The following is an 11,112-nucleotide window of genomic DNA, read 5'->3' on the forward strand; positions in this document are numbered from 1 at the left end:
TACTTGTCTATTTATTTTTTAGAAAAAAGGTATCGGCTTCCATACATCCACTCAGCAATGGCTGTACTCGAAAAAGCTCTATCGGAAAAAGAAAGACACGGCGACAGAGAACGTGTACCTTGGAAACGTCTCCAAGTTCTTGTCACAGGTTTGTTAGATTTTTATTTTTTTTACTAGCAGGGTTACCCTGTGTTGCCTGGGGAACTCGTAAGCAAGTTATTTTTATTAATGTTGTTATATGTGAGGTAATTCTTATCGTAAACACAAAATACTGAATCAGAATAAAAGTTACCAAAAAATTAAAATATAAAAGAACAAAATTTATTTTTGATCAAGTAATAATTGAATAATATAGATTTACTCAATTTTTATTTTTTAATTCGTTTATTAATTTATTTTATTTGTTGATTTTGGGGGCCAGGATACAAATTCATAGCCGGCGCGAACACATCGTGGGAATCCTACTTAAGATTTCCGAATCAAATCGTTTTTTTTATCATAAAAAAAATTCTGTAAATATTTTTTTATTTATAAATGTATATATATATATATATATATATATATATATATATATATATATATATATATATATATATATTATTGGAAAACAAATTATGAAAATATTTTTTATTTATAAATGTATATATATATATATATATATATATATTATTGGAAAAAATTATGTAAATAGTTTTTCTTTATATATATATATATATATATATATATATATATATATTATTGGAAAAAATATGTAAATATTTTTTATTTATAAATGTATATATATATTATCGGAAAAATATGTAAATATTTTTTTTTTATTTATAAATGTATATACATATATATTATTGGGAAAAATATCAAAAAGTATTGACGGACTGATGTCGAAAAAGTATCGTAAAAACACACAACAAAGTACCTACTGTAAATGTGCCACGCATGTATTCACGTGTTCATAACTCTTAAAGGTGAAGGACGTCAAGGGCAGACAACTGTATTTAATCGTGCATTTTCTATAAAAAAGGCTGTTTTAAACTATTTTACATGCATAAATGAATAAAATATCTTTATTAAATGATGCACGATACTCTTCTGATTGATAATATTAGCTTAAAGTAGTTTTGTATAATACGCTGATTTAATTAATACATGAAAAGGAAAACTTGTGATCGCTAAGGTTGTAATGCGTCTGTGCTATGTATTTCGTTGGAGACGATCAGTCGTTGTTCTTGCGCAGAGGCGATACAATAGCCAATGAGGAGTTTCCGAGGCGTTGTTATTGCTAGTTGAAAACTATTCCCAATACCCCGCGATGGCACCCAGTGCCAACCGCAATTTCTGGACACCTCTAAGGAGGTGTAAAATCAAAACTAAAAACAGACAATATTTACATCCCATGCCTTACCTCCTTCTTCGCGAATACTAGGCTTACTTTTCGATGCTATTCTTTTTTCATGTGTAGTTACATTTTGTCTTTTTTTGTCATTTTATTTTTTTTTCGTTTTATGTCGTTTTTATTGTACCCTTTTTTTCATTTAATATAATTTTTTCCCCCCCCCATTTTATTTTTTGTATATATTTTTTTTTAACTTCAATTTATGTTTTGGTAAATTTTCAGATTACATCCACCTCCACAGTTTATTTATTTTTGTTTTTGCAATCCAATAAAATATGATAATAATATTATGATTTAAAAAATATCTTTAAAATATTTTATTCAATGTGATATCTAGATTTTTATTAAAAATATGATTTTTTTTGTAAAACTTGTGTGATTTCTGAGAAAATGATTTAATTCGAAGTTGATTGAATTAAGCTTTTTGTTAATACATCTGATCACGAAAACGATTTTTTTGTATTTCTTTGTTTTAAGATTAAAAAAAAAAGGTTTTAAGTAAAAAAAACAAAAAAACAACAACTATTATATCGTTGGAGAATTCCGTTTTAATTTTTATGTTTCATCCAATATGTAATATTTTACAGTATGCTTTTATAAAGTTTGCATAAAATGATCAATTATCATCAATTAGCAATTACTTAATGTAGAAAACAATATTCGTAAGTCTTTATAATCTAACCCAGCGTAGTTTAACTCTAAAAAAAAAATTGAATTTATTTTTGACTATTAAGTTTATACAGCCTTAAAAATACCCACTAAAGGAATTATACATTAATAATACTTATTTCAGATTTTAGAGTGGGGATCACTTTCCTACATAATTTAATGTAAAATTAGCACTCCTTTTATGACCAGTTAGCAGTCAATGATACTTGTAATCGTTCGCAGTTTCAAATTTTTGTTGCAGGGGAGGAGACGGGGGATTCATATTAGTTATTGTTTTTTTTTACGTTTTTTAGATGGGGATTAGATGTCATATCCTGTTAACTATTCTGTACTTTCACTTTATAATTTAAAAAAAAGAAAAAGAAATATTGTAAAAATCATTTGACATAAAATTTTGCAAAAACTGCCATCCGGATTCTTATTTTCTATAATTTTTTTTTAGATTTTACAATTTTTTGGACGATTATCAGGACTTCTGAGATGATCATTTTATACCAACCATTTTTTCGTCTTCTAACATGACGTACTATTTAAAAAAAAAAAAGGTAAATAAGTTATAACACAGAAAATGTTCCGTATATTTATTTGTTAGCTGAAAGTATAAATTAATAAGCAAGGACCTTCTTTCTCGTGGTAAGGATAGCTTTCTAAATATAAACATTATTACGAATGAGAGTAGGTGTTTTTTTTAAACAGCAAAACAATATGATTTAATTGAAGTTTTATTATTTATTTTATTATTAATGAGGGGAGGTTTTTATTTAAAACGATATAATAGAATTTAAATTTAAATTTTATTACGTATGAGGGGAGGTGTTTTTTTTTTATTTAAAACCACAAAAAATAGCATGTATGATTAATACATGCATCGTCTCCAAGCTAGTATACATCCTTACACAAACTAGTATACATCCTTAAAAAATAAAGGAAATCAAAGAAGATAAAATTATAGGATGAAAAAAAAAACTGTTTATCTATTAAATTTATTTTAAAAGATATAAAATCAAAAATATTAAAATGAAAAAAACAAAACTGTTTATCTAGCCACATGCATGTTAAGTGTTTCACATAAAAACCTGTTTCGTAAAAAAAGTGGGAAACAATTTTTTACATTTAGTTTAATTACTTACGGTGCCTTTATTTGTATGACTCTCTCTCACATAGCATCCAATTATGTCTCAATGCTCTTTATTTGGTGTGAATGTAAAATGTTTATTAAGTAAATAACAATGTATTAGAAGTATCTTCTTAATTATTAACTATTTTAGTCAGCAGTTGTTACACTAACGTTTTTATTTGAATCCAATAAAATATATATTAAAAAAATATATAACATTATCAGGATTGCATTACATTTAAAAAAAATTGTTTACTTCTTCTAATAACTTTTAGTATCTTATTAATAATTAACAATTTTAGTCAGCAGTTGTTAAACTAACGTTTATATTTGAATCCAAGAAAATCTATATTAAAAAATATATATAACATTATCAGGATTGCATTACATATAAAAATATATTTCAATTCTTCTAATAAGTTTTAGTTTGCAATTATTTTGTCAAGTAACCTATCTCTATGAATGTCAATATATATATATATATATATATATATATATATATATATATATATATATATATATATATATATATATATATATATATATATTACATTTTCACCCCAAACAAGGCACGTTACCACTTTGATATAGGGGACTACTATCAGGAACATAAGCTACAGGGGTACTATATGGGGTATTGGACAGCAAGATGTCGGTTTACGTTACACTTGAACTTCTGCATGTCAGTACAGTTGGGGAAGCAGGAACCCGGAAGGGAATTCCAAAGTCTAGCGGTTCGGAGTAGGAGGCTATCTTACATTTAGGGATCTCAACTGTGAGGGGGTTCACGTCGTGGGGGCACAAGTGCTTGCAATTCATTGGATCATTCACCGTTAAAGTACTTGTAGAACAGGCAGAGCGATGCTACATTTCGTCGATGGGACAGAGGCTGAAGCCTAGATGACAGTTTAGGACCTATTATGTTGGCGACTCTCTTTTGAACCTTGTCTAGGAGCGAGAGACTAGTAGCAGATGCACCAGCCCAAATATGACAGCAATACTCCATACATGGGCGGATGGTGGCCTTATAGAGAGGCAGGATACTTTCGGGTGTTAGTAGCTTTCTAGCATGATAGAAAGAACATAACTTTTTAGCAGCGGTCCTGGCAATGCTCTCAATATAATTGTTCCAAGTCATGTTTCCTGTGAAAGAGTCTTTGGTCATTGCTATTCGTGGTAGAGGTTTGTTTGTTTGAAGTTATTGAAGGAAACAAGTTTACTCTTGGCAGCATTGAATGTGACCATCCATTTCTGTCCCCATTCCACTACAGATTGGAGGTCATCCTTTAGTTTTTCTGCCATTTCTTTGGGCATGTATTCGTTTGTTTTCCTGTCGTGTCTGTTATAGAGCATGGTGTCATCAGCATATATACCCATCTCAGAGACAGTTTTGTCATGGAGGTCATTTATGAATGTTCGGAATAATAGAGGTCCAAGGATAGACCCCTGAGGCACTCCCGCATTTATATCATATTGTTTCGATGTATGATTATCAAGGATAACCTGGATTTTTTTCTTATCTAAGAAGGATTTAATTATATTAAGTATTCTTCCAGTGATACCGTATGATCTGATTTTCCTGAGAAGACCATCATGCCATATCTTGTCAAAAGCCTGAGATTTTTTTACATAATAGTCACCACTTATCAAGGCCCAGAAGCCACTTGGTGATAAATGTTATTGCATGTACAGTAATCAATAATAGATATATCTAGAGCTACCGCTCTACCCTCCCCTGCTCTGTCAAGTGAATGGTATATTACAGTTAGGATGTCTTCTGTAGAACTGGCTTGCCTAAATCGATATTGTTGGTTAGTCAGAAGTTTAGCATTAAATCTTAAAAGTATCATCATCATCATCATCATCATCATCATCTTCATCATCATCTTGCAGTCCATCAGCCTTGAAGATGACTAGTTGGGACCTCAGTGCTTTATACTTTGGTACAGGACTTTCCACTTTGGCTCCTAACTTGCTTGTGCAGTTTAGGTGTTGTATCTGTTGCACATCAGATAAGCATCTTCTGAACTTCCAATGCTCATTTCCAGGTGAGCAAAACCGCGACATCTTTTCTTTCTGGATGGGGTTCCGTAGCCTTTTAAGGAAAACTGGAACAAATACATTGCCAGAAAGCTTCCTACTTTAATAGTTTCTTCCTTAGAACAGCTAGTCTTCATGCTGCCTGTTTCACTAACTGTACTGATAGACAGAAGTATAAATTTAATGTAAACCAACATCTTTATCATCCGTGTGTTCTCAATCACTAATCCCCTTACGTCCAAGTGCTTTTTTTTCAGGTGAGGATGAGTAAAAAAATAAATTAAAATTATAATTTATAGAATGTCAAAAACATTACTGTCATATATTTATATTCAGATGAATAAACGGCTTTATTTACTCAAACAAACCTAAGATGAACTATAAATTGACAAATATATAAGAGAAAATAACACAAAAATAAAAAAAATAAAAATTGTCACAAAAAATATCAAACACAGATTAAGGAAATGTTTCAATATATTTTTTATACTTTTGCATATTCATATATCAATTATGTTCTTGGACAAGGCAAATTTTTCATGGAATTATTGTAATTTACACTTATTGTATCATTAAGATATATATATATATATATATATATATATATATATATATATATATATATGTGTGTGTGTGTATTCTAACTAAGATGAAATACAACAAAACGCTAGATACAATTTCAATTAGACTATTATAGCGTAAAAAAGCGATTAACTCTGTGCCAAATTTGAAAACATCCGGGCATATTTGTCATGTTATATTAATTATTAAGATTAAATTAATCTATATGTATTGAGTTCAATTCAATAATATTGACAACAATAAACAAACACATATCTGAATGCAAATACTAAAACTATTGAATTTAATTATATTTTCCAGATGATCCGGATTGAACCCTTTTATTCAATGTAATGAAGTATCATGATCTTTAAAGATTAAGTTGTAAACAGCTATTACTTTATTTTCAACACTACAGTAACATATGTGAGAAAATTTATTGTACTGGACATTACTTTTTAAGGAATATTGTAAAACAACGAAATGGTGAAAACAAACCACGACATAAAGGTAATATAAATGTTTGTGAAAAAGATATTTAATGTTCAAATAAATCAAAAGGTGAAATCGAATCACAAATTACAGACAAGTAAGGTTTAAAATTACTTTTTGAAAGACAATATCTTCTTTAATACCGGAAAATTGCTATAAACAGCTTGAATTATAAAAAAATAAAAATAAAAGGGACGGGTGTGTGTTGAAGAAAACTTTTGCAATAAAGATAGATATACAAGCTGGTGAAAAACCTACATTCTAGTAAAGTGTGTGGATATTCTTGTTTTTATAAATAAAGATTAGTAAGCAATATGAGAACTCACATAAGAGATAAGTCACATGCTTGTGAAGTGTGTGGATTTTCTTGTTCTCGAAAATCATATTTAGTGAAGCATATGAGAATTCATACTGGAGAAAAACCATATTCTTGTGACGTGTGTGGATATTCTTGTTCTGATAAATCAAATTTACTGACACATATGAGATCTCACACCGGGGAAAAGCCACATTCTTGTGAAGTGTGTGGATATGCATTTTATCGAAAATCACTTTTAGTGAGACATATGAGAACTCACACTGGGGAAAGGCCACATTCTTGTAAAGTGTGTGGATATTCTTGTCATCAAAAATCAACATTAGTGAGACATATGAGAACTCACACTGGGGAAAAGCCACACTCTTGTGAAGTGTGTGGATATTCCTTTTCTCTAAAATCACATTTAGTCACACATATGAGAACTCACACTGGGGAAAAGCCACATTCTTGTAAAGTGTGTGGACATTCTTTTTCAGAAAAATCAAACTTAGTGACACATATGAGAACTCACACTGGGGAAAAGCCACATTCTTGTGAAGTGTGTGGATATTCTTTTTCTCAAAAATCACCATTAGCGAAACATATGAGAACTCACACTGGGGAAAAGCCACATTCTTGTAGAATGTGTGGATATTCTTGTTCTGTAAAATCAAACTTAGTGATACATATGAGAACTCACACTGGGGAAAAGCCATATTCTTGTGAAGTATGCGGATATTCTTTTTCTCAAAAATCAATATTAGTGAAACATATGAGAACTCACACTGGGGAAAAGCCATATTCATGTGAAGTGTGCGGAGATTCTTTTTCTCAAAAATCAAAGTTAGTGGAGCATATGAAAACTCACACTGGGGAAAAGCCATATTCTTGTGAAGTATTTTACTGAAAAATCAACATTAGTTAGACATATGAGAACTCACACTCACCAGACTTGATAAATTCTTGTCATTGAATCCAGTATAATCAAGAAACCAAAATCAAAGATATAATACAATGTATGAAAATAGTGAATTGGGGAGAAGAAAACTATGTTCACAATTCCTTAACTAACTTTAGTAACTTTGAGAGAAGTATAATGGAACATTCGAATATCTAGGTATCTCATATAAAGTTCAAGTGTTGGCCCCAGGTCGTGGGCCTGTTGATCTCTGAGAACTTCGACTGAAGTAAAATAAAACAAAAAAGGGAAAAGTCATAATCTTGCGAAGTGTGTTGATATTCCTGTTTTCATGTGAAATGTGTGTATATTCTTGTTCTGAAAATTCGACATTAGTGATACATATGAGAACTCACGAATTAATATTGGACTCTGGTATGAGGATATTTTCAATGTTCAATTTAAAGTAAACTCTGAACAAATATTCGAATTTAAATGAAAATGAAAAATAAAACTAAAGCAACTGGCAGAGTGTCGCCCAGGATAAACAGATCCCTTCAGTATGGTCATATGAGGAAAATAACGGTGAGACATATGAGAACTCACACTCACCAGACTTGATAAATTCTTGTCATGGAATCCAGTATAACCAACAGACCAAAATGAAAGATATACTGCATAACCAAGAGATCAAATGAAATATACAACTTATAAAAATGGTTAATTCGGGAGAATAAAACTGTGTTCTCAATTTCTTTACTAACTCAGTGTTTGAGAGATAAAGAACTGTAATGGAACATTCGCATATCTATATATCTCATGTAGACTTCAAGTGTTAGCCCCAGGTTATGGGCCTCTTGATTTCTGAGAACTTCGACTGAAGGAAATAAAACCAAAAAGGAAAAAGACATATTCTTGTGAAGTGTGTGGATATTCTTATTCTCAAAATTCGACATTAGTGACACATATGAAAACGCACACTGGGGGTAAAGTCTCTCTGTATAAGGGATTTACACTGGACTCTGGTATGAGGACACTTTCAATTTTCAATTTAAAGTAAATCCTGAACAAATATTCGAATTTAAATGAAAATGAAAAATAAAACTAAATCAAAAAGCTGGCAGGATGTCGCCCAGGATAAAAACGTACATTCAGTATGGTCATGTGAAGAAAATAATGGTGCACCCTCTAGTGATGTTGCCATAAGTAACAACACTAAGCTGGACACTCCACCAGACAAATCAAATTCTAGTCCTGGAATCCAGCAAGACCAAACAAGAACCACTAAGAAAAGACACTATAACCAAGTAAAGTGGTCTATTGAGGAGCAAAAATTATTCTTCACTGTTTTGCATACTCCAGGAATGAGAAATAGGGGAGGAATAAAAAACAGTATTTGAGGCTCAAATAAAATCTGCACCCTTGATAAAAGAAAAACCACCACTAACTACAACTAAGAACTTTCAATTGTATCTGAAGTACATCAATATCTCCCAAAAGATGTTAGAGAGTCAGTTGAGAAGAAAGCTGTTAGTGAAGTGACGATTGATTTCACCAAATCCAACACTGCTGAATTTGCCCAAACACAGTAGAATAGGGAGGAAAAATGGACATTGATTTGGTCAATGGAATATGTAAAAATAAAATATCAAAAACTAACAGAAGTTATAAGCAATGGCAAAAGATTTAAAGCACCACTGCCCAAATAAGAATGAGATTGAGAAAGAAATCTTACCATGTCAGAAATTTAATTTTCTGAGGCACAATGTGTGAAATGTTTTTGACTCCTGATGGGGGAGTATGAGACCAATTATTTTGTTTCAATCTCTATATTTTTATTTATGTCGATTTCAATAGGAGTCGTCCGTGGTTTGCAATCTTGCATTTCGAACTTGAGCAGAATTTTTTCAATGTATCGTGATTGATTCATGGTTATCGTTTCATGTTCACAGGTAAATTTTATACCGAGGAACCACGACAGTCTTCCAAGATCGGCCATTTTAAATTTTTTTATTTAATTTATTTTTAACATCTTTTAAAGTGTTGTCACAGTTTGAGGCGAGTAATATATCGTCAACCCCAAAAAACAAAGTCAATAGTTTATTACCTACATATTTGATACATATGCACGAGTCTACGGGATATTGAGTGATTAAATTCCAATTGTGAGCACTTTGTCTTAGTCCATATAACGATTTTTTTCTGTTTCTAGACGAAATTTTTATTTTTCATTTTAAATCCACCTGGAGGGTGAATATCGATTTCATAGTAATCGGAGCATTTTAATAACAATTTTTTACATCCATTTGATGTATTTTTAAATTGTATTGAGCGACAAGTTGTAATAAAATTCTAATTGTCGTTAAATTTGTCGTTGATGAAAATGTTGTAAAATATTCCACTCCAGAAATTTGTGAAAAACCTTTTGCAACAAATCTTGCTTTAAAAGTTTCACTGCCAGAAGCTTTGAACTTTTTGGAAAAAACTCAGCATGAGGAAATATTTTAATCAGTTGGTTTTTCCACTATTTCGTAGGTGTTATTTTCAGATAAAGTTTTCAATTCGGACATCATAGCTTGTTCCCATTCTTGATGATTTTCTGAATTAATCGCCTTATTATAACTTTCCGGTGCGTTTTTCAACGAATAACAGTAATCCACTGCGTAGTCTTGTATCTTTCATGTTGTTCATCCACTGGATCGCCATTTTTAAAATTTAATGTATCATTGAATTTTACACATCTAACCCTTTTATGGCATTTTAGACTGGAAAGTAGATTAAATATGCTGGACTCTTTATCGTAACCTACGAAAATAACTTTTTGGGTTTTAGTATTTACTTTACTGGTATTTTCTATAAATGCAAAACAATCTGAACCAAATATATGCATTCGGTTCATTTTGGGTTTTACACTGCAAAACGCTTGACACAGTGGTTTGCCTAATATTCTATTGAACGATCTATTTCTTATATATGCTGCTGCTATTAAAGCGTATGTCGATAAAGTATGCATAATTAAACAGGAAAAATCATCAATAAAGTTTAAAACGTACATTACATTGTTTCTCCCCATCGGGTTGATCGGACCTGCTAAGTCACAATGCACAAGTAAGAGAATTTTCGTAGTTTTTTGTCTGGCATTCGGCTTATATCTTTTTTCATTTTCCCCTGTGCACACACATCACAATTTGGGAGATCGTCTGAAGGTATTATTTTCATGCCTTCGACTACATTTGGTAATTTTTTAATATCAGCTGTATTGCACTGTCCTAAAATTTTATGCCAGGTTTCCAAGTCGTGACAGGCAGTTTTTGTGGGAACCATACATTTTAAATTATATAGTCGGCCATTTTCTTTAATGTCGAATACAGTTCCATTGGGGTATGCCAATTTTGATTTATTTTGGCCAAATTGTATATTCGCGCCTTGTTTAATTGCAGCCTGCATGGAAAATATGTCTTGCTTAAATGTAGGTATGAACAGAGCATTTTTTTAGAATACAGTTACAGATTTCGCCTTTATTATTTTTTAGGAATATTTTAGCATCGCCTCTTTTCAAGACTATATCATTTATTTCACTGCTGTCGGCAAGTTCGACAAAACGACTTTGAGGATTAAAGTTTGAATCAAAATTAATAAAATCA

At 30.9% G+C, this 11,112-nt stretch overlaps 1 non-coding gene across 1 annotated transcript; it reads left to right on the forward strand.

Moving 5' to 3' along the window:
• The first annotated feature begins 1,222 nt into the window (after window positions 1-1,222).
• On the forward strand, window positions 1,223-1,354 carry LOC145271992 (U4 spliceosomal RNA). Its single transcript, XR_013866127.1, has one exon. It is a non-coding gene; the product is annotated as a U4 spliceosomal RNA (small nuclear RNA).
• The last annotated feature ends 9,758 nt before the right edge of the window (window positions 1,355-11,112 follow it).

The sequence above is a fragment of the Euprymna scolopes genome, chromosome 46, assembly GCF_053919585.1.
Source record: "Euprymna scolopes isolate OS-2025 chromosome 46, ASM5391958v1, whole genome shotgun sequence".
Taxonomy (NCBI): domain Eukaryota; kingdom Metazoa; phylum Mollusca; class Cephalopoda; order Sepiida; family Sepiolidae; genus Euprymna; species Euprymna scolopes.